Source organism: Pieris rapae, chromosome 21 (genome assembly GCF_905147795.1).
Source record: "Pieris rapae chromosome 21, ilPieRapa1.1, whole genome shotgun sequence".
Classification (NCBI taxonomy): Eukaryota; Metazoa; Arthropoda; class Insecta; order Lepidoptera; family Pieridae; genus Pieris; species Pieris rapae.
This window is the reverse complement of record NC_059529.1, coordinates 774079-799750: the sequence shown is the minus strand read 5'-3', so window position 1 is coordinate 799750 and position 25672 is coordinate 774079. Positions and strand designations below refer to the sequence as shown.

The 25672-nt window shown below is 34.0% G+C and overlaps 1 protein-coding gene across 2 annotated transcripts in view; it reads right to left on the bottom strand.

Annotated features, from left to right (window-relative positions):
* The window catches only part of LOC111000323 (Ig-like and fibronectin type-III domain-containing protein 2), a 136985-nt gene that overhangs the window by 66561 nt on the left and 44752 nt on the right, over positions 1 to 25672 (bottom strand). The gene's annotated exons all lie outside the window — the stretch shown is intronic.

Genomic DNA, 25672 nt, shown 5'->3' with positions numbered 1-25672 from the left:
GTAGCCAAATAAATTTAGATACCACGTTCAGAATTTTTTAGTTCGAGCTTTTCAATGTAAACCTTTATTGTTATAAATAATATTAGAAATGCTTTACCGACACGTGCATTATGTAAGGAGTAGCAAAAAAAATATTAAACAACTTTGAAAAGTTTGGTCCATTTTGCAAATTTTAATTATTCCTATATATGTTATGTAGGTTTAGATAATTTAGCAGTATTACTCTAGAGGCTTCAGCGTGCGATTCTCTTCCCTGAGGTCGTAGGTTCAATCCCCGGATGTGAACCAATGGAATATCTTTCTTCGAATTCTTTAGTCGAATGTTAACTCAAACACGGTGATGAAACCAGCCCAAAATGTCCATTTTATTGTCACAGGACGCTGATCATCTATATTGATTGACAAATAATCATGAAAGAGATACATAAATCGGAGACGTAAAAAGGTGGCGCCACTGATTGATTTTACTTTTATGTAATTTAAGACTGTCATGACTGTATATTGCAAATAATATATTTAAATAAGGAAAGTTTTACATATGAAAACAAAGTATTTGTAAATAATCACATACCTTCATATATATATATAATTATGTATAAGTTATCGTGTCACTTAACATCTAGGTTAAGTTGAATCGAAACTTACACGAATTTAATTCAATTTTAACTTCAAAATGTATCGTTTACTTTTGATACAAAATCTAAAATGTTAAATTAATGTATTTTAATGCACAGAACATATATATTTATTTTACAGCATTGTGAAATCCAAAGCGATGTTATATATTTAATAAAACCGAAGCTATTATATGTGTTCTATCATGAATTAGAAAACTGAAACAGTTATTTGTATTCTGAAACTCTTTAATTGTCTTTGCATAATATAGGTAAAAGCAATCTTCAATATTTACATAACAACTCTTTGGATTTCACAATGCTGTAAAATAAATATATACATGTTCTGTGCAAAAAATATTTATTACACATTTTCAAAAGTTAAAGCATCTACGGAATATAACATTTTGAAGGTAAAAATGAAATTAAATTTCATGTAAGTTTGATTTAACTTAACCTAGATGTTTAATGACACTATAACAAACATAAAATAATATAGTTATGTGAATATTTACAAATTATTTTTATTATTACATTGCGTCGTATGTGAATATGTTTTGTGCGTTACCATGGTAACGATGTTATTATATAATGGCAACCAAATACCTTACTAAGGGCCTGTTTCACAATGTATGGATAAAGTGCCAAATAGCTATGCAACACATAAATTTATTCGAAAGATAAAAGTTCCAAATAAGATACTTCGAATTTAATGACGTATAGCGCTATCTGACAGTCGTGAAACGCAAAAATACTATTTATCATACCAATAAGTAACAAATAGCTTATTTGGAACTCCCTTAAGATCAACGTTTTATAGTCAGTATAAGTTTATATGAACGCTTAGAGTAGTTTAGTGGTTTAAGCGAGACTCTCTTAACTCTGAAGTTATGTATTCGAATCACAAATTTCAAACGCAAAACACTTCACAAAAAGTATATAGGTACTTTTATTAGTACTAAAAGTTAACATGTATACCAACCATTTTTAAAATAAAATAATAAAGATCTGATGACGCAGTGTTGTACCGCTACTGGATTATTATTACTTGTCGATACTCCATCCCCATTGATTTATAACCACTCCAAACTCAATATCCCTTACATTATGATTGTATAAAAATCAGACCCTTTTCAATTCAGAATAAACGTAGCTGAGGTGAGATTAAAACATTCAAGTGCTGTCAAAGGTTACCAAAAAGGGACACTTTTATAAAGGTAGAATCACAAACACTTATTTCATCCCTTTGGTAAAACGACGAGCTTTCTTTTAAGAGGCTGTGACGGATAGGGTAGGTTTCGATTGCCTTTGTTTGATATATAGAATTTTTATTAGTTGGTTGCATGGCAAAGGAATTGATTTAATTAAAATATATTTTTGATTTAATAAACTCCAATGAATTCCGGTTAGCGTTGTGGTGTGCAGCCGCCTGGCAGTGTTGTATTTAACGAGCCTCTCTCATCCCTGGTCATAAGTTCGATCCCCGGCTATGTACCAATTGAATAAATCTAGGCATTTAACTCGTCCGGGAAACATCGTGGTTAAACTGGAGCATACAAGCTCAAAAAGTTGAAAGGTATGTGTCACAGAATATTGATCACTTACTGGCCTATTATAAATTAAGACAGTCAATAGAAATCTGAAAGCAGACCAAAAAGATTGTAGCAAAAGAACTGCCGACAAGTACTTGACAAGTTCCGGCAACGCACTCGCGAGCCCTCTGGCATTTGAGACTGTCCATAGGCGGAGGTATCGCTTAACATCAGATGAGCCTCCTAGCGGTTTTCGTCCTGTTCTATTAAAAAAAAGTAAGAAGCCAAGATTTAAAAAAAATATCTTTTAACACACTGATAAACTACCTAGATTAAAGAAAAATTAGTTAGATCCAGTTCATAACACTCATTTACAAACCATTCTAATTAGACAACGATAATTACTACCAACCCAGATATATCAACAATCCAATATATTCTGTCACGCATACATCGCTTGATATATGACAGCCTCAAAGCTAAAGGCTAAGACGAAGAGCAATGAAGTACGTAGCAAATTGATATCCCCATTTACCCCTACGTGTGAGCAGACTTAATCCGTACAAGAGAATTCAATTTAGTATATAAAGGATTCTTTATTACGTCATTTTGAATGCTATTGCTAAAAATCTCGGAGAGTTTGTGTCCCGTGTGTGTTATATGCTTCATAATCCATTTATTGAGCTTTTATGCAGCTTTTAAGCTACGCTTTAACTTTATAAAGTTTAATGGCCAAGAAAATTTGTTTATGAAAGCGACAGTGTATTTTAAAAATACAGTGATATGAATTTACAATAGTCGTTTAATATTTATTTAGGCTTAGTTATGTTTACGCAAGAGGCGGAGAGTTTATTACCAGTTCTTCTTTTCCGTTCTACGCCCTTAATTTGAGAACTGGCAGTAAATGTAAAATTATAAGCTTTTAATATATATTTCTTTTTTGACGTTCATAAGTGTACGTTACGTACGTACGTACGTATTACGTTACTTAAAAGAATAAATGATTTTTTGAATTTTGAATTTGCAACACATTAAAACCGATACAAAAAAGCTTTATTACATTATGTCAATAAATCTAAGCATTTTTACTTTTTTTCTCTCTTCTCTCTATACCATCTCCCTTGGACAAGCAGGTTCAAAATAAATGACTCAAATATAACAGTCTCTCCTCCAACTTCGATTTACTTCTCTTTCGAGCAGACACTCTTGGGTCATGGGGTTTAAATGCTCAGGCGCTCAGTAAAGGTTTTAGTTGGGGCCTGCTCGACAGTACTGGAGACCCCAGAGCTGGTCCTTTCCTCGTTCCACGAATAAGTATCGTAATAAAGCCAGGAGGGGCTGGCATAATGCCAACGTTGAAAGTACACTAGCACACAGACAAATAAAAATCAATTTGTTTTAATATTCTAATTATTATTAAAATTATTATTTTTTACTAAAGGTTTCAATCAATACACACCTTGATTGATGCATATGAGTAATTAGTATGTACGTACGCCTAAGAACGTGTAGGAAACTCGTTGAACATTTCGTTCAGTCACTTGTCTGACGGAACTTTAGCGACTTGATTGAATATCGATATTTAATAAAATGTCTAGAGATTCAATTAACTCTCTGATTTCAACTACTATACTATATATCTATGACGTGAAAAAGAATATTATGAAAATTACATATCTCACAGCGTTCATACATTAAATATAAACAGAGTGGTTTACATAGTGTACTTTTCGTATAATAGATTTTATGAGAGGAAGCGGACGTAATTTCTTTGTCTCGCGTTTTATACGCTTAGGAATATCAGTCTACGTTTAAACGTAGGCCGTAGCAAATTTTCGTAGACATTTTATTTTTTTAATTCACTTTGAAATTTTACGAATTTTAAAGTTTTTATAACGTTTAAAAGGAAATCCTTTAACTTGTACGACTTAATCTTAATTAAGGCTTTTCACGAAGTTATAAATTAATCCAAAAGGCCTTTGCACGAAACTGTAAAATTACGTTAATAGTGTACATTTAGAAAGATGTAGGCTTTTAAAACCTTCACTATAGGGATGAAAAGATATCAGCTAAGTAACAGGTCATACTCCGGTGGAACATACATGTCTAAAACATACAGGTCTTTGTCAACTATGATGGCAAATACAGAACAGTAACGTCCTACAGAACATTGACACTGTCGTCCCGCAGCAGATCAATCAACAGTAATTTCCATATTCCAGTCTGCAAACACCAACGTTGGAGTTCAGGAACCTTTCTTTCGGATCCTTGACAAATAAACACTTATCCTTGGTATATCGTAGGCTGATTAATTTAATAAAAATCTTTGTTAGGTACCTAATCCGCATGATTAAGCAAATAATTACTAGTAAATCTAAAATTTAACATAATTGTTATAGATAGTTTGTAACATATACTGAAGGTTTGTTGCTGTTTATCATCCGAGTTACTAATACCATTTACGTAAACTATTTAATACCTCCGACGACTACATAGTCGGGGATCTAATATTCTATTATCTATAAAATATATAAAAAAAAACATTGTAGACTAGAGAAACATTATGTGGTAAACTTTAATCAATAAATAATCTGATTAGTCGCAATGTTAGACACACTGACCGGCGTAGGTTTTGTCTAAATACATATTACTCTTGTATAAATTAAGTTGAGGTAAATGGGCAATACGTTTGCAAGACGTAAGAGTGAAGAGGGTTCACATTTGGCAGTGACACGGTTCGCCGTCCGTAATGAGATGTTTAATTGCTTATAAATTAAAATGGATACAAGTTACCCAAAAGCTGATATAGCTGATGCTTTGAAACAAGATGGCTGCTCCATAGGACAATCATAGAATCATAAAGCTTTGACAATTCAAATTGGTTGCTGATCTTATTTCACATAGTTTTTTATTGTATAATACTACAAACTTTAATTATTTTATTTTTATCTCACACACTATTTTATTGTTATTTTTTAATAAATACCTTTTGATTTATATTACTTTACGATTTCAGTATATGATATTGATGAGAATATTACTTGGTATATAGCCATTGGTACATCTCCGGGGATCAAACCTACAATCTTAATGATGAGAGTCGCACGCTGAAGCAATTTAGGGAAATACTCAGTAGATTTATAAGCCTCTAAGGACGACTATATGACTTATTAAACAATTTCTATAATTAATAATTTTGCAGAAAGCTTCTTTTGTGTTGAAAAATCATATAATATCCGCACTAAAACTAGCGAGTAATAAATGTGAAGAACGGGAACAATGAAATGCAATTTTGAACAGTTTTTCGCCTAAAGTGAGTTCTGATGAGATTTTATGATGAAATTTAAGCGTACATATACGAAGTTGTTTGTCTTTTGATAGTTTTAAATAACATTTTTAAAACTAAAGCGAAATATTTTTCGTTTTTGATATAAACATTTATTCCATTTTTCGAAAAAAATCACCGCAACTTTTAATTTCAATATCTTTATTTTGATTTTCACAAAACAAAATGAATATGATACATAATATTATTTAACTAAAACTTAACAATGTTTTACTACAGTTCAATTTTTATTCTCTTCATTCATTAAAAAACGAATTCTAACTTACGATATATTTGAAAGAAAAAAATACATGTCTTTAAATAAATAAACTGTACACATTTCAGGGGTTTCCTGACACCGTTGTCACTCAATATCCAAAACTACAAAATTTAACCACATTATAAAAATAATAATAAGACTTTTTATTTTTTGTTTTATAATAGTTGGTAGTTGTTATATTACAGTAACTAAAAAAAATTATTTTGTTAGCACGTTAGCTTAGATTATGCTAGTAATATCTATATATATATTATTTATTTATAAATTTACAGGAACTCCGATTTGGGTAAAAGTCTCTTCGTCGAAAAAACACATAATATCCATCCGTAATTTTTACCTACCTTTAAAATACACTTATCTTCTTGGAATCAAGCATCGGTCCCTTTTCAATTCGGCGGATTAGGAGTACGCAAGATTACAGTAGCTCTTCCAGCGTTTCTCTCATCTGCTCATAAATCTAGCAGTCTAGCAAAATCCTTAGGTCTTATTGTACAGACTACGAGATTGTGGGTTGTTCAGATGCGTTATATACGTGGTAAACATCCGTCCCCGGCTTGACTTTGCCTTTTAGCATCATCTTTGCAAAGATGAATTCCAAATTTGAAATATTTTGGAATTCATCACTCACTCCTCAACTTCCGCTAAGGAGTGCCCATGTACTCCCCTTCCAAAAATGTACTCGGCTTCCAAAAAAATTCAGGTCAACGACATCATCATGTCTGATCGATGACATCACCATTACATTTTATTCTTTAAAGACTAACAAGTAATACTTATAATGTATAAAGTTATAAGGATGATATTTGATTCAAATACAGGCTGAGTTCAAATAAATTTAAATATTTAACAACTCGATGGACAAGTTTGCGACTTGCGACAAAATTACTCCCATTTTAACAACAATAAGTCTGACAAAGTACTTTGAGGCGGAAAACTTTTGAAAACAATCGAGTTGAAACATATATTTCCTGAAAGCACGAGTAATGCAACCGAAGGCTGGCGACGCGCCAAAAGCCTCATTTTATTGTTTTGACACTCAATTCGCATGTTATATACGTCGTTAGACAATTCTCTAAAATCGTTTCAGTGACAAACTGTTCCATTTGAATCAATCAACTGTTTAGTTTACACTACGATTTATAGGAAATAGTCAAAAAGTTGAGAAACTTTGTAATTGGTCAGATATAATGGTGGATCTGTCGCGTGAGACAAGAGATGCTCGTCATCAATCACCATCAAACGAAACGCGCCATTTTCCGTCTTTTATTTTATACTCCGTAGAAGTAAATTAAGGTATCAAGTCGTTTGTATGTGTTTTTTGGTGAATAAAATAATTATTGAGTATTTATTTATTTATCTGTTTTGCCATAATTTTTTTAAAATTTAACCAAATTTTAAAATTAAAATATGTTGCAATTTGACTTTTGACTAATACGAAGAACAAAGAAAGACAATTTACTACTATAGAAATCGTAATTAAAACCATAAAATAACAATCAAATGTATTGTATTTCAATTTTTTTTAACTTACATAGTAATAATAACAATAACTTCTTCATTTCAGATTATATATTTTCTTTATTTATATATTATGTGGTGGTTGATCCTTTATTCTCGTTATACTGTTCCCGCGATAAAACCGCGAAGGGGAAACCGAAAATGCTGGAATATTCCTAAAATCAGCCAGTTTTCTTAATGATATAATATTTAATGACTGTGCAATGGTGTTTGAATTCGATAATGCACAGATAAATAAAAAAAAGGTATATAAAAAGGTATTATAACACAAATTAGTGAAAAAGTCGCATGTGCAATATGTAGCAGATTGTTTTCCTAGAAAACAATCATTGCAAAAACATTTAGAAACTATCTGCAATAATCTGGAGATATATAGACAACAAGAGAATCATTTATTTATTTACAAACTGTAACGAACAACAAGAAAGGAAGAATGCGATTCGCGGGTTTTACTTTTACAGAAACTTTTTTGATCTGGTCCATGTGAGGTGTATTTTTGTCAGCCAGTAACATTTTCACACAATGTTCGTTATCGATCTCTTTGGTGATTGAAATATTTACTAACAATATCCACGTTCCAAATTCAAATTAATTCCATTCCCTGAATTAGTAAATATTATATGAATAATCTACGAAAAGCAATCAAATACAAACAACGTGCACAAAATCAAGATATTTTTATTCTATGAAATAAGAAACAAAAATAAATATTCAACCATTGCTACGTAACAATAAAAAAGTATGAATAGCAAATGCGCGGGAAGCACTATTCGAAATTTGAATTTCAAACGGCACAACAGGAATCGACGCTGATGGAAAAAAGATGGCCGCCATTGAAACGAAAAAACAAAAGAATTCTTATCCCGAATAGCCAGCTATAAAAGGATTCCAACAATGACTAGGGGTGAAATGGACGTCTGTAATCAGGAGTATGCTGAAAACAATAAGAAGATTTACGTATTGAAGTCTGGCTAAAGCTATTTGAAGTTTAAAGTTCGAATTTAGGTCAACGGAGTTTTATGGTGCAAATGCTAGTTAATGTTGTTGTGATTCCTGTGGTAAATAGTGATACGACTGTTTCAGTTTTAACGTTGATTTCAAAGGTATTATTTCACCATAGTATTGAGGCTAGTAATAACAATATTTTTGGGTCCCACCAGCGCAGTGAGTGGGTACACCACAGCAATACTCGAGCCAGCTGAGTGAATAAAAACATTCTTGGGATAACTTTACATTTAATATTTATATGTTATGGTTATTATTTATAGCTTTTAATTTTGTTAACAGAAGCTTTAAGGTTCTATCAAAAATGAAGGTATTTTTATTTTCCTTCTATGAGCAAACTAGCCAACGGGACGCCCTAAATGAGCAGTCATCGCAGTCCATGGCGACAAACTTTTAGGGGAGTGCGCTGCCGGCCTTTGAGGGAGGAGTACACTTTAACTTTGAATAGGAGGTCATATCTCTCAGGGAATACCCAAATCGGGAGTTGAATCTCGATTTTGTGGTGTAAGTTGCGTGTCATTACCGCAATTCAAAAATATAATATATATATTTCATAATAATAAAAATATACCTCAAATAAAATAATAGTCTTATAATATTTCAATTGAATTCGTTTAAGAATCGAAATATACCTATGTTTATATTCCTTTAAAATGTCGTAATAACGTCTACAAAGAAAGTATTTGAAGGTTCACCAAATATTAGCTGAAGCCAAACAGACCTCTGCGGGTCATCAATATTTTATTCCGAACTCAATTGACATTGTTTTGTTCTTTTGGTTTTGTGGATCAAACCTTATATTATATTGGCTTGTAAATCATGGGGCATGGAGCCGACAGATCTGTTTTTATAACAAAGCTAATACTGCATTTTGAGCGCGACATAGCATTTTATGCTGTATTCAAAGACAGAATAGACTAGAGGGATAGAATTGTATACATCATAATTAATTACGCTTGATATAACAAACCAACATATTTATATGGATCACCTACAATAAAGTTAATACACAAATGGGATACTTATTAAAAATATTTCTGAAGGCTTTGTTTATGTGTAAAAGAATTTAAGATACTAAGGGCCTGTTTCATAATGTCCGGATAAGTTCCAAATAAGCTATTTATTACGTTAAATAGTAAAATTTCCTTGGAAATTAAAACTCATTAGCTTTCCCGGGCTAAGTCTACCATTCTTCTATTCTACTTTCCAAGAATATGTTTCACCTACACCTTAATATGTAAATCTCTATATTTATTGATGACAATCCTTGCAGTAGTGTTTAACGCCCGAACCCAATGAATAATTCACAATCTCAGCTTGAAAACAATCTGAACTGACAGTCGATCGATCCTTTATCTATCCATCTATATGCATCCTAATAAGTGAACCCTACAAAGACAACCAATTTTTGGCGACGGTTAGAATGCAATCTCTTCGCTTTTTCGCACTTATAAACCGTACAAATAATATTAAAATATACAGTCTATGTTTAAAACATATCAAATAGCTTGATAATTATATTAAAAATTGGTGTAAGTTAAAATCTTAAATACATCCACATACACCTACCATGGATAGCTTGTATCGACAAATCGCTATTATAATTCGTCGCTAGGTTATTGGCACACTTTCATGAATATTTGGATTAAGATGTCGATCTCAGATGGTCAAAAATAGACTGAGATAGGTAATTGGCTTTTTGCGGTGTATTACGAAAACAGACACAACAAGCCTTTGTTTTAATATGATGTAATAGTTTTTTTTATAAATATCATGATTCTCGACATATTTATACCGTATAGTATTCCATCCAAACAAATAAATTCTAGTAGGACGGAGTCTTAACTTGAATTAATCGTAATTAAATCTTATCATGGACCCTTCCCAGTTACGAACAACGTATCGAATACAAAATCTTCCAAAGTAAAGTAATAAAGCTCCGTATCAGTGCATTGGGGCATGAGGCATACTTTTATATTAAGAAAAGAGAGTTATTCTCATATTTGGGGTTAGATTCCTGTATCTGTTTTGTGATAACCTTAATTTCGTAACTATGGGATCTGGCCAGTAAGCCTATATATACCGTAGTGCCTGACATATGCCGTATATTATTAGATCTAAGGCGGTTTCATCCTGTACATCATGTATTGGTTAGAAACGGATATTTTAGGTAAAGAGTCCTGGTTCTATTTCCAAAACGAGTCGTACTGCTACGGGTCGTATTAGAAGCGTGTTACAGCCGTTATACAGAATCCTCTACTTGAACTATAAGTGGCAGTAAGTAATAAAAATATTCCCTTTTACGTATAATCAAATCCATTACAGGTGTGTTGTCGAAATAGCTTGTATCAAGACTTTAATTAAAAAAACATTTTTGGCCAATAAACATTTACCCTTTGAATGTGGCTCGAAACTTAGCCACTTATAAAAGTTATTATAATTTATTGAAATAGGCCATTAGAACTCGTAAAATTACCAACTCTTTAACGCCTCTTTGTTCTGCACTGTCACGAGGTCGTTACCGTAAAGGGCAGCTATAGGCCGCATTAGTATGCTACACCGGCAAGGCCGACCGCATTGCATTTGTAAGCGATACTTAGATTCGCTATTGTGTACCTCTCATACACGAGCCATAAGCTATAATAGTTATTAACTACAATTATTCCTTTAATGTTAATTTAAATATAAAGATATATGTTTTTAAATGTATTTTTATTTATTTACTAACACTTCATTGCAGTAACATAATTGATATAATTGAATGAAATGAGCGCTTATCGCTTTTAAGCAATCTCTTCCAAGAAAAAAATTTAAATAAGGAAAGCCAGAAGTGAAAAAATATATAGGACAAGGTTATTTAAATAAATCTAATGGAATAAAGCAAAGCAATTAAAACTTATGTAAACAGTGTTCAAGACAATGTTAAAAAAAGGCATAGATTTAAAAATAACACGCAGATCTAACGAATAGTTTTATATTAAAAGTAAAATATAATGTTTAATCTCAGAGTCTAAGTTCTCCTTTGTTACATATCAATTGTTTGGTATTTTGTATTGGCTTTGATGCTTGGACTATAAAAGAAAGTGCCCGGTGCTGGATTGATTAATGAAAACTATTGAAAATTTTCTTCTTATTCGCTACGCTCTTGACAGCGCGGTCGTGATCGCTATGTGGTCATAGAAGGCGCAGATGTGATGCGGTTCACGACGTTCCGCCATATTTTCGGGGCGGTTGTCGCCCGGGCCCGGCGGGAGACGCCAAACCTTTAAGTTAATAATGTCCCTTTTTAAAAAGAGGAAGTTTCGGCACTGCTCCACTGCTTAGTTCGGTCATATATCTGATTGCGTGCCTGATAGGCTAGGATGTAGGGGACACTGTTTATATAAAAAAAAATTAAGTAAACCTAATAATAAAGGGACTTTAACTAAATCTCCTATGTGAAAGTAATTTAAAAGTAGAGTAAATGAGAGAGACCGCGTCCAAAGTATCGCTTCATTGTCCAACTTCTTTTTTTTTATAGCAAAAAATCAGGGATGTTCTGTTTCGAGTAGCAAAACAAACTCTGTTTTCCCGAAATATAAACTTTTAGTTTATTAGCCCAAACGCTGCGGTAAGCACCCAATAAGTAAGGTCTCATGTGAACGAAATTTATAGTTTAGAAACCAGAAATAAACCTCTAAAAGCAAGTATTTACGAGCGACATTAAATTCTCGACAACAACGCAATTTAACATTCGGGAGATCAATTAATTTTGGCGGTTATAAATATCTGTGCTGTTGGAATATAATTGGATTTTTATATTAAAAAAAAACAAAACAAAGCAATACATTTTGTTATTCCCGAAAGAAATATTGTATAATTATTTTAAAAATATTTTACGGAAGAAACCATAATTTATTTAGAAACTCTACTTAATTGTAAAAATGAAATAAGGCAAACACGCAGAAGGAGCACCACATGTTAAGTGATACCGATGCTCATGGGCAATCTCAATGCCAGAGGGTTTGCATTGCCGGCCTTTTAAGAGTTGATACGCTCTTTTCTTGAAGGACTCTATGTTGAATAGGTTCGGTAATTCTTTAGTAGGTAGCTGGTTCCACATAGTGGTGGTGCGCGGCAAAAACTGCCTGGAAAAACGCGCAGTTGTGGAACGGCGGACGTCGAGGTGATACCGGTGGAATTTCGGATTCTGCCTCGACGTCCGATATTGAAACTCAGTTGCAGGTATAGATCAGAACATCTCCTCTAAATACTATTCATGGTAAATGTGGCAGAAGACGCAGAGCGAGCCTTTGTTTGGTTTGTCATCGACGAATCCTTTATGACCAATAAAACACATTTAAATTCTTTAATCGGAGATTTATTTTACCAATAATCATTATTTAAACATCTGTACTTGGATTATAATTATACATGATGGTATCCAAAATATTTCCCCAGTTCGTAAATAAAACTAAAAATCCGATTCAAAACATTTTTAATGATTAAGGATAACCAGAAATGTGACCTTTGAGGTCAATGCTCTCCGATTTCGTCAATAAACATAAGACTTTATTGTAACTAGTTTTAGAAATGTTTTTATTATTAATTTTGTTAGACAACAGAGAATTATTAAAACATTGAATCTAAACATACATTACTGCAGAGTAAAAAACTAATTATTCGGGAGGTACAGAGGCCGAAGCCTTAATTCCAAAGGGAGAAAATATAAGTTATATAGATATTATTCAAATAAAGTTATTTGTTTAAAAGGTAAAAAAATTCATATTGTCAAAAGATTAATAGAATCTAATTGACGTTTATTGTATTTTTTGAATGTAACAGGCGGCAAACGGGTCGGACACCGCCGCCCATAGACACACTTTTCCAGAGTCACCCTGCTAGCCTTGTAACAATTTCTCTCTATCCTCTTCTCTTGAAGAGCTATAAGCCGTGCGTGCGCGGCAGAAACTGCTTGCTGCAGAAACGGGTGGAATTGAAAATCAATGGTTTTTCGAAGTACGCATAGCATATCAGCACTCCATAGAAAAATCTACCCGTTTAGACACTAGCCTACTTGCCTACAAACAGATGCCCAGAGAACTAAAATGCTATTGAATTATTTTTATCAAAATCATAATCATTTTGGCTTATCTTAAATTAGTTCAATCATCTTAGATAGATGTCAACGCCCCAAAGCTAATAAAAACAGAATTTGCAATGCAAAATTAGTATCAGCATAAATTATAGCAATAAAATCGATAGCGTGTGGATCATCTTGAATTAAATTAATTTTATCCTTAACGAACACCGGATGGATTGGAATTATACTTTTGTTCACGCTTTATGAGGATTCTGAACCTTTGAATGTTTTTGAGACTATTTTTCAGGTCCCTGTATAATTATTTTACGAAAATATTTTAAATTCTAGAGGTTTTTATTTTATACAAAACGTAATTGTTTATACCAGGTAAACACAGATCTTTGTTCTTGTGTACTAGCGGCGAGCCCCAACTCGCTGTATCGATCAAATGACCCTTACAGGTCATACCATCATCATGCACTGCGGCTTGCCTTAGCCGGGAGGATGGAGGAAATTAGTGGCGAAACGAACGCGACCTTCATAAATATCCTTTGATATAGTATTTGTTATATTTTTGTAATAAATGAACATAAATTATGGCCATTATAGAAAATATTTCTCTTAAACGCATTGCTTAATTAATCTCAAAATTAAGATAGGTACTTATCCTACGGTGTAAAGTGATTTGCCCATATGGCCTTACAACTCGGGGATCAATGGTTCAATTGCCGGAATAAAATATTATGAATCAAAATGTTTATTTCAGTCTTCATTGCGAATTCAGTACAATACTAATAATGAAATAATAAGATTGAGAATGGCCTTATCGCATTAAAACGATCACTTCAAAGCAAGATTATAGGGGACATTTGCTAAGTAAAACAGATATATTTAAAAACACAGAAAAACAAATATAGATAATAAAAGGACACATCAAGATTAATCCAGTGACTACCTTAGTCACAATAACATCATCAAAATACTTATTTATTTATTTATTTTATTTTTATATATAAATATTTTTATTATCCTTTCAGACATGTATGTACTTCTGTTCATGTTCTTATTTTCTTCCTTTGTTTATTCATTGATTTTATTCATTATGACACACTTATAAATTATATAAGGGATGCCGTAGACAAGTAATAATTATGAATAACAAGACTAGTTATTAAATCTTACATTTAGAAAAATACATTTAGAAAACTGACAGCGCAGAGTTAGTTAGACACCAATATTTGTAATAATTATTATCTAAAAAATAAATATACAACGATTTAATCGTTAGGCTTCTTTTTCTTGTATTTATAACATCTGAAGTGATGTTCCCCGCGTTAATTTCAAACTTATGATCTAGGTACTCACCCACGCTATAAAAGCACCTTGCCTTTATATTTTTTTACAAAATAAGTTTTAATTACGGGTCACCCCTATATAATATATATAAATTACATATATCTACACAGAATGCTTAATTTAGTCTATCACTATACGAAATAAATCAAACCTTTTAGTTCACTGAGCGGACAAAAAATTATTTCCATGCATAACATATATATAATATAAATAAATATGAATCAAAAATATGTTGCTAAGCTCAAAAGTTAAAGACAGCTCGACCAAGACGAGTAATGTTTTTTCAATTTATTCCTTGACCTCTGTGGAAGGTTTTTATGGAGGAAATATTTTTAAAAAATCTAAATATTTATCCGGAACGAAAACCTTACTATAATTTATTATTATACTTAGGTTTTTGTTCCGCAAAAGTGAACAATCTCTAATGACATAGCAAATGTTTCATATTATGTTAATTTTATCCGCGCACCACCACTTTGTGGAACCAGCTGCCCACTGAAGTATTTCCGAACCAATTCGACTTAGGGTCCTTCAAGAAAAGAGCGTACCAATTCCTAAAAGGCTGGCACCGCAATCTTTTTTTACGAATGGGCGGCGGTATCACTTAATATCAGGTGAGCCTCCTGACCGTTTGTTCTATAAAAAAATAATAAAAAAATGTGTGAATACAAGCTATTAAATATATGAAGTTCGCGGTGGCAATATATGTATCATCCGAGATCAGACGAATCAAAAAAACAATAGCTTTATGTTAATTCATTTTTATCCTATAAAACTAGCAGAAAACTATTAAACCGACAAAATGCAACCCAATTCAATGTAGACATAAATAAAATTTTATAATCCATCCGTTGTTTTTGTCGAATTTCTTTGCGAACGTTTTAATTAAAAGTCTAGGTGCAGCAAAAAGCACATTCGTCAAGGCTCGCTTGCTTTAAAACACCTTTTTATTTCCGCGAAAATTTCTCACAACCAAACGATTTTACGTTTTAACAGTTTTACGGATGATCGGTTTTCCTTTGAGTGGGAAATGGAAAAACGTAGTTAAAGCGTAGGTTCATTTATATACGCCAATTATTTAGGTTTAATTTATGTAATACTTTCGGGAAGTAAATGAAATTATTCTGATGTGTTTTGTTCGCGTGGAAACATGAGCGGTTTTGTCATAAATTTTCTCTGCAGAAAAACTAACTTATTTAACACTAATATGCAATTTAAAACTATTATTTACTAAAATTATTTTATTATTGTTTATTACTTAATATGTCATATGGAACATAGTTTAATGGTTGCAGCTCCTTACAAACATTGTGTTAAAGAAAAAACAAGGCGATTAAAAAGAGTGGCGGAGAGTTTATTGCCAGTTCTTCTCTTCCGTTCTACGCCCATGATTTGAAAACTGGCAGTAAATACAAAATTAGAAGCATTTAATGTATATTTATTTTTTCTTTGTTCATAAATTTTCATTATGTTACCTACATGAATAAATGAATTTTGAAAAAAGGATATGTAACATGAGAAAGTGTCCAATAACGCCCGAACCCAATAAATAATCCACAAGCTCAGATTAAAAACAATCTGTGTTTAAACCGTGACAGTCGATTGATCTCCTATCTGCATTCCAATAACCAAACCCTATGAAGACAATCCATTTTTGGCGACGGATGGAATGCAATATCTTCGCTCTTTACACTTATATTTGATAACCAATATAAACCAAATACATAAAGTAACTAAAATATCTAATATTAAAATATACATGTCTATGTTTAAAACATATCAAATAGATTTTAAATTATTTTAAAAACTACTGTTTAAAGTTAAAATATTAGGACAGGATATTGGCACAGTTGAACTGTCATTTTCATACAAAAGTCTATCCACATACCTACATTAATCCGACCTACATGTAAAGCAAGCTATCGACAGATGGCTATTACAATGCGTCGATTTATTATTGGCACACATTTATCAATATTTGGATTAGGATAGACATCCTAATCGAGATAGACATCTCAGATCTCACTACTCTTAAAAACCTAAGGTTATAATAAAATAGTTATTATAGATACATATGTGTTATATAACATTATATACACAAAATTGAAATAAAGCCCTTGTACTCGTGCAACTAATAATAATCAATATTGCATGTGACCTTAGATTATCTCAGATGAAATCGTCTTTAATGGATATCAATTTACATTATATTTACATATATATCTATATGAAATCTGTGGCGCGTTAACTTTTAATTAATATAATGTTTACCTTATACAATTTATGCTAAGCCTGGCAAGGAAATTTTCAGATCTTGATTCAATGTTAGAATAGATCCAATAATGAATGTTATTAAAGATCCTTAACACTTACGGGCTATGTCAAATATTTAAAATATATCTACGACAAAGAGTGTGATCTACGGTCGTAGGTTCGATCACCGGCTGTGATCCAATTTACTTCTTCTCTTAGCTCCTTACAAACGTTGTGTAAAAGAAAAAACTTGGCGATTAAAAAGACTGGCGGAGAGTTTATTACCAGTTCTTCTCTTCCGTTTTACGCCCTTGATTTCAGAACTAGCAGTAAATGTAAAATTAGAAGCATTTAATGTATATTTATTTTTTTGACGTTCATAAGTGTACATTAACTTACCTACATGAATAAATGATTTTGATATTTTTTTATATAGAACAGGGGGCAAACGAGCAGGAGCCTTGATTTCTTCTCTGAAATCTGGGGCCCACACGTAAAACCATTGCAGCACCACTGATGTTTCTTTAATATATGACAGAGCATAGTGGTTATATCACCTCCACGTCCGTTGTTCCACAGCCGGCTGATGTAGTTCCGTACGAATTTGACTTACGGGAATTGGTAAAAAACTGACAACGCTTGCAAGCCCTCAAACATTGACTGTCTACGGGCATGTTTTAACATCAGGTGAGCCTGGTTGAAGTTTATACGCTGAATTCGTTACGGTAAAGAAATACTCTTGTTAATTTTTATAGCAACCTTTATCAAATTAATCAAATATCTCATTAGTATTATTCTTAGTTTTACACCGTGACCGACCTGTCATTGAATTGTAATAACACGGAAGACGATGCCACTTGCATGAGAATCAATTTGTTATTAATTGTATATAAACAATGGATGTCTTGATTGAGTGTCGGAAGTGTTGGGAATTTCAAACTTAAATATGTATTTCGTTGCAGGGGATACAGTTTTTCTGTATTAAATTTATTTATTTTTAAGCTTGCCAACGGGTGCACTGATACGTTTGTACAAGGAAAACAAAATACAATATTTTGTGCACTTATAGGGAAACCAAACATACACGAAGAGATAAAGAAAATACAAGAATTGAAAGGTTTTCAATGTATGATGGTACCAACTGTCCAGACCTGGCTTGTTTATCAGAATGCTCAATCTGAATATTGGTGAGTTGCAACTACGAGAGCCAAACACAAAATTATTATCCGAAAATCAAAACTGTGATCTACAAGCTATATATCCTACGCTTTAGAAGTATAACTTCACATTTCTGAGGTCGTAGGTTCGATCCCTGGCTGTGCACCAATGGACTTTCTCCCTATTATATAAAATTTTTCGTATTTAATATACGCTCGAATGACGAAGAAAATAGAAAACCGGCCTGTTATAGACCGAAAACATCGATGGCGTGTCAGACACAGAGGCCTGATCACCTAGTTGGCTATTAGATTGACCAATGATCATAAAACACATACAGAAAATTGAGGCTCAGATACACTAGATAGACGCACTACTAAATTACTTATCAGAAGATTACCACTGGGTGAAGTAATTATATTTTCCCCATTTAAGGAGATGAGAAAATTTTTGCAAATTGCACCCTAACGTCCACATCATGAGTTAATAATGTTCACCAAGTCTAAAAAAATATCATGGTTATCAATGCGAGGTAAAAGCGAGGAAAGGTGTCATTAAAACCTCTAAAATACCAAGAAAAACAACATGGAATATCTTAACGAAATAACTTCAGTGTTCGTAAAATATCATTAATAATGATAAATGAATTGCCGGCTCGTTAATGAACAACTCGACTGAATAAAATATGATCTTAGCAATAGGATTCATTTGTAGCTAATTTTGTTAGCTAGGTGAAAACTTCGTATATTGAGTTATGCGGGCTTTTACTAAGAGAGAGAAGCTTTAATCTTTTCTTTTTTTATAGAACAGCGGGCAAACGAGCAGGAGGCTCACCTGATGTTAAATGATACTGCCCATTGACACTCTCAAGTCCAGAAGGCTCGCGAGTGCGTTGCCGGCCTTTTAATAATTGTTACGCTCTTTTCTTGAAGGACCTTAAGTCGAATTGGTTCGCGAATAGCTGGTTCCACAAAGTGGTGGTGGTACCTTTCGTAAATCCACCTTTATTATTCCTATTATGTTTAGTATATAGTCTTTGCGTATATTATGTTTAGTATTATTGCTTTTATATAATTGATAAGCTAATCTCCCAAGACAATCGCTATGGAAGTACACACAATAGAATCACGATTGCCATGCGAACCGCCTAGCCAGCGGCGCCGCGCCGCGTCCGGGGCGAGCGGTGGGAAATGGACTACCGGCCATGTTGGAGTTAGAGACCAGGCTCCACGTGGAGATAATGCTACTGGAAACTCCGTAAAGTTGCGAAAAATCCAGAGAATAGGCACGTGGAATGTTCGCGGGTTGCTAAAAACCGGTAAACTTAACATCGTGGAAAGGGAAGTCACTAGATGTGGTTTATCCATTTGCGGTCTAACAGAAACGCACTGGAGAAAAAATGGGCACTTCTTTACCGACGCCCATGCTGTTTACTTTTCCAGTAGCGATGACAGTAGCCGAAACGGAGTAGCGATTCTTATTCCTAAGCATGAGAATAAAAGTGTGATAGGGTATGAGGCAGTTAGCGACCGCATTATATCTATGAAGCTCAAAGCCTCACCTGTAAACTTAAATCTAATACAGGCATATGCCCCTACTAGTGAAGCTCCACCCCTCGTACTGGAGAGTTTTTACCAAGATTTACAAACAACAATTGCCAAAATCCCCAATAGAGAATTACTTATAATAATGGGTGATTTTAACTCAAAAATTGGCGCAAACTCTGCCCAGTACAGCAAATGTGTAGGAAACTTCGGACTTGGGGTACGTAACGAAAGAGGTGAAAGATTCATGCAGTTCGCAGACGAGAACAACATGGTAGTGGTAAACAGTCTATTCCAACACCATCCCCGTAGACTGTTCACCTGGACATCACCTGGAGGTGGAGCCAAAAACCAGATTGACTACATACTAATAAGATCACGTTGGCGCACCTCCATTCTTAATGCCCACACGCTCCCTGGGGCTGATTGCGGTTCCGATCACCAACTCGTCATCGCAAAGATGAGGTTGAAGCTCAAGGCCACTCGATCCTCCAAGATGACAAGACGGATTGAAATAGCAGATAACGAGAAATTCACTACATCCATTGAACGGAATTGGCAAGATTGGAACGTTGTGAGTCGCAATGAAGCAACACCAGACACGCTATGGAATAAGGCTAAACAACTCATCTAAAATGCAGTCACTGAGTCTAATCCGAGATCAGAAACACGCAAACGTCAACACTGGATGACCGACAGTACCCTTGCCCTTATAGAAGAGAGACGCCTAAAGAAAGCCGCAGGAGCAGACATAAGAGAGTTGAATCAACTGTCTGCTAACATACAAGCCTGCTGCAGGCGAGACCACAATTCCCACCTTCGTAGCATTTGTGACGAACTTGAAAAACATGCTATGAAGCACGAGTCTAGAGACCTTTACCATAAAATTCGTCTTATTACTAAAACTCTACCTGCTAAAACCTGGGCTATCGAAAACGACAAAAATGAAGTGGTAACAGAACTCGAACAAATCTCTGAAACGTGGAGGACCTATTGTCAATCATTGTTCCTGGATCCGCAGTCGCGACTGTCTATAAGCACAGAACCAGAGCCAGATAATTTGGAACCAGACATCCTTCTGTCCGAAGTAAGAGCTGCCATAAAACACCTGAAAAGCAAAAAAGCAACTGGTAGAGATGCAATTCCTATAGAGACAATTAAAGCCTTAGGAGAACGTGGCGACCAGATGTTTCATCTCATCTGCAATAAGGTGTGGCAGACAGGAGTTTGGCCTACGGAATGGACACACACCATATTTACACCCCTGCATAAGAGGGGCTCAACGAGGAAATGTAACAATTACCGCCTCATTGCTCTAATACCACACGCTAGCAAAATATTGCTGCATATCCTCAACGAGCGCTTGAAAACCTATCTCTCTGGGGAGATCGCTCCGGAACAAGCAGGTTTTGTCAGGGGAAAAGGCACTCGGGAACAAATCCTCATTTTACGCCAGATTATAGAGAAGTCAAGAGAATTTAACAAGCCCATATTCATTTGCTTTGTTGATTTCTCAAAAGCATTCGATTCAGTGAAATGGCCGGTGTTGTGGAAGACCCTGCTAGATATGGGCACACCGAAACATCTTGTGCACCTTTTAAGACGGCTCTATGAAGAAGGTACAGCTTCAGTTCGCACAGATGATGTTCTATCAGGTGATTTCCATCCCAGTGCCGGAGTACGCCAGGGGTGTATAATATCACCGCTCTTATTCAATGTGTACACAGAGCTAATAATGCGGATCACTTTGGAGGACTGGACAGACGGTGTAACAATTGGTGGATACAGGATTGCGAACTTGCGTTACGCAGATGATACGACTTTGTTTGCATCCAGTTCGCAATACTTGGAAGAGCTTTTGTTAAAGATGGAGCGAGTGAGTCGTGAATTTGGCCTCAGGATAAATCGTAGCAAAACCAAGGTGATGATTGTTGACCGTGCCGGAAATAATTCGCCTCAAGTGGCTCAAGTCGCGAAATGCAACGTGGTCCAATCGTACATTTATCTTGGGGCTCAGATTTCGAGCAATGGCGGCTGCATCGACGAGATCAAACGTCGGATGGGCATCACGAGAACGGCGATGGACAAGATGCAGAAAATATGGGGAAACAGAGATATAACAAAAGCCACGAAGACCAGGCTCGTGAAGGCACTCATATTCCCCATATTTCTGTACGCAGCCGAAACGTGGACCTTGCGAGATGTGGAAAGGCAGAAAATAGACGCTCTCGAAATGTGGTGCTGGAGAAGGATGCTTGGGGTATCGTGGACCGAGTTTCGTACAAACGTCTCGATACTTCAAGAACTCGGTGTTAAGCAGCGTCTATTTTCAACAGTACAATCTCGCATCCTTACATTCTTCGGTCACGTATCTCGGCGTGGCGATCAGTCCTTAGAACGCCTTGTCGTCCAGGGGAAGGTGGAAGGCGCTAGACCGCGCGGCAGGTCACCTACACGCTGGACTGATCAGATTAAGTCCGCCGTAGGAGAAACACTGAATCAGTGCAGCAGGATGACCTCCAATAGGCAGCGGTGGCGCAGCGTCGTGAAGCGCATTACATCTGCGCCTTCTACTTCTACTACATAGCGATCACGACCGCTCTGCCAAGAGCGAAACGAATGAGAAGAAGATAATTGATATTAGCTGTAGAATTACGAAATAAATAGATAGCATCGGAGTTTTTCCAGAAGCTGTATAAAACAAGTGAATAAAACGAATATTAGCCACGAAGCCTACAAAGGAGGACCATCGTAAAAGGCACGATAAAATTTACAACTCATATGATATATTGTTGGTTTTATCGTCCATTAACAACGTTTTGACGAACCTTGGACATCACATTCATATTTAACATTGTAGTTTATATAGCTTTCAAGCGTGCAGTTAAGATAAAAGATGATTTTGTAATATTTTGGGATTTCAGATTGAAGTAACGATATTTTTTTAATAATTTATTTACTCTTCTTTACATTGATAAGTCTACAAGGTTACATAGGTATATATTTTTGGTATTTTTTATTTGATAATACTACAAAGTGTAATTATTTTATATTTATCTCACACATGTATAATAATAGGCAAGTTAAGTTAGGTATTTATTTATTTATTTGAAAATTTCCAGTGATTTCTTCCAGGCAACCACTTAAAATCTTTAAAAATTAATAATAAAAAACATATACAAATTTAGCGATTTTATGTATTACTTATCTGTGAAACCTAGATATAGAAAACAAATTAGCATCACCTATTTAAAGTCTTTAGAGGACATAACCGGTTGCTTCATCTTGCCGTTTCTAGTTCAATATCACAATTTAAACGCATATTTTGACCTTTACTTTATTCATTAATAAGGACAAAAAATGCGTACCTTTTAGTACAAGGATTACGATTTTTATTTCTTATTGCGTCTTGAATGTGAATAGTTCCTAGGCTTGTGTTTTTATTTAATCTTGCGTTAAGATAGCCTGACAGTCCTGCATTGATAATCTGTGGCTAAAAAAAACGATGTACTTTTGTCGATATCATTAGAGATGATTGGGCAGTACAACTAAACGCTGTTGGGAGTTCAAGAGTACTGATGCTGGTTCAAAATCTCATTATAGGGCCTGTTGAGTTATGTATTATATTTTCCTGTAAAGGGGTTTTTATAATTAACTATAGATGGACCAATAAAGTTTAAATTGACCAATTAAATTTCACAAACTGCCTTAATAGCCAATAAAGGTTTTCATTAATGCAAATAAATTAATATTAATTATTAATAAAAGGTACAACTCAGCGATGTTTAATGACCGATATTAACAATTGGCTTAACTAACTTTTAATGAACGACGTGTGCGACCACGACAAAGTGCCTATATTTTGTATTGAAAATATATGATTTTTCTCAACAAACAAAATAATTCTCAACTATTTGTAAACCAACAACAAAACACCACAAAATACTTCATTGTAAGATAATTACTAAACCTGATTTCCCAATAATGTCAAGTTCACACGAAACAGGTTTTAATTGAGTGGCAATATAGCATCTATGCATTTGATTGACCCTGCCTTCACACGAAAACAAATGCGCGGGAAAATGACCACTGACATTTTAATGACAGTTGACGTTAATTATAAAGATTATTGTTTCACAAACAAAAGAATATTTAATTCGCATGTTAAGGGCGAATAAAAAAAAATACTTAGTAATATTTCTGAGTGTGGAGAAGATATTGGTGACCTCGACCATATTTTCTTTTCTTGTTAATATGCACCTCCTTTCTAAATTCCTTACAGTTACTTCATGTTCCGTTTTGGACTAAAATCTTTTGCCATTTGGATTATCCTTTATTGTATTATAATGTATTGTATGTGTATCATCTTTCATAATAAAAATAATAATATTAAGATTTAATATTTATGTAAATATTATTTTTTTAACTAGCTTATCCTTTTGTTTCATTTTGAAGTGTTTCTTTAATTTTTCTCCTATTTAGTTTTCCTACCTTTTACTTGTAACTGGCATAAAGTTAAATAAAAAAAAACCTACCTCGTTTGGAGAATCCTACCAAGTTTTAAAAAAATGTTTTACTTCAAGTACGAATTGCGATGTTTTTATAATAAATGTCACAGAGGCCGGCAAAGACCTGCATTTTGCTGACCTTTTTTAGTTATGATTACTCTTTTCAACTTCCACTAAAAACATCCTCAATGTTACCCAGTTTCATACTAATCTTCCAGCCTCACCTACAGTCTGGACAAAGTCAACCGAATCGGCAACAGAAATATGGCCTCCATCACATTATATGATTTAAATCTTAATCTGTAGTTTAAACAAAAGAATTGTTCGCATGCCGGGACGTCGTTATGTATAAATTAATTATATACAAAACATAGAATGCAATATACTTAGTTATTCATAAATCAGCGTTTGATTATTTATGCAACTGTTTAATTAATCACGTCATATTTGAAATTTTATTGCTGTGTAGAAATACGAGTTATAATAAAAATAAATTAATGGTGCTAGAACCTTTTTAGTTCTAAGCCTCAGATTTCTGTATCTGTTTCATGATCCTTTGTCAATCTAATAGGTGACTGGCCTTTAAGTCCTAAGACAAGCCAGTTTCTTCAAGATGTTTTCCTTCACCGTTTGAGCTAATGTTGAATGCGCACATAGAAAGAAAGTCGATTGGTTCACAGCCGGGGATCGAACCTACGATCTTCGTCACTAGGCCAACACTGCTCATTGACAAATACAGGTTTGCGTAATAGGACATTTTAACTATTTATACAAAAATACTTAAAGTAATATATAGTATAAGTAGATGGTACTTTAATACTCGCTAGGACGGTGAAGGAAAACATCGTGCGGCAACTAAACTCCAATAACTACGTAACGTATCAAGCCAGGTTGCTACTGTATACGGTCATAAAAACATGTGCATAGTCAAAGTCAGAGTCAAAAATCAATTAAATTCATATAGATAACACAATTTACACATATGAACGTCAAAAAAAGAAATATACTTAAATGCTTCTAATTTTAAATTTACTGCCAGTTCCATAGAAGGGCAATTGCTTTTTGAATTTAAATTATGCGTCCAACACCGGTCTATGTCTACCAAAACCAATAGATATTACAAACCCAACTTCAATGTAGTGTTTTGTACCGCGCGATTTCAAGAACATTAGCGGAAGGAACTACGTCGATTTAATCACATTGAAGCTATTGAAATTACAGTGTAGCAACACTAAATTGCGGTGAAGAAATTACTGTTTCGGTTTGGTAGGCACAGATCACTTACTTGCCTATTGTATATACGTATATACATTACGCATCTAATTAATGTACAATGCTTGTTCAAGTGCATAGCATATATAGGTCAATCGTCCTACAATTGGCTATATTTAAAAACAAACCATAAACAACAAGCAAATCCAAGGTGAAGGCTGCGTATTATCAGAGTTTGGAATATTTTACAATATTGTTGCATTGTTTTATTTTAGACATAAACATAGACATAACATTTATTACTA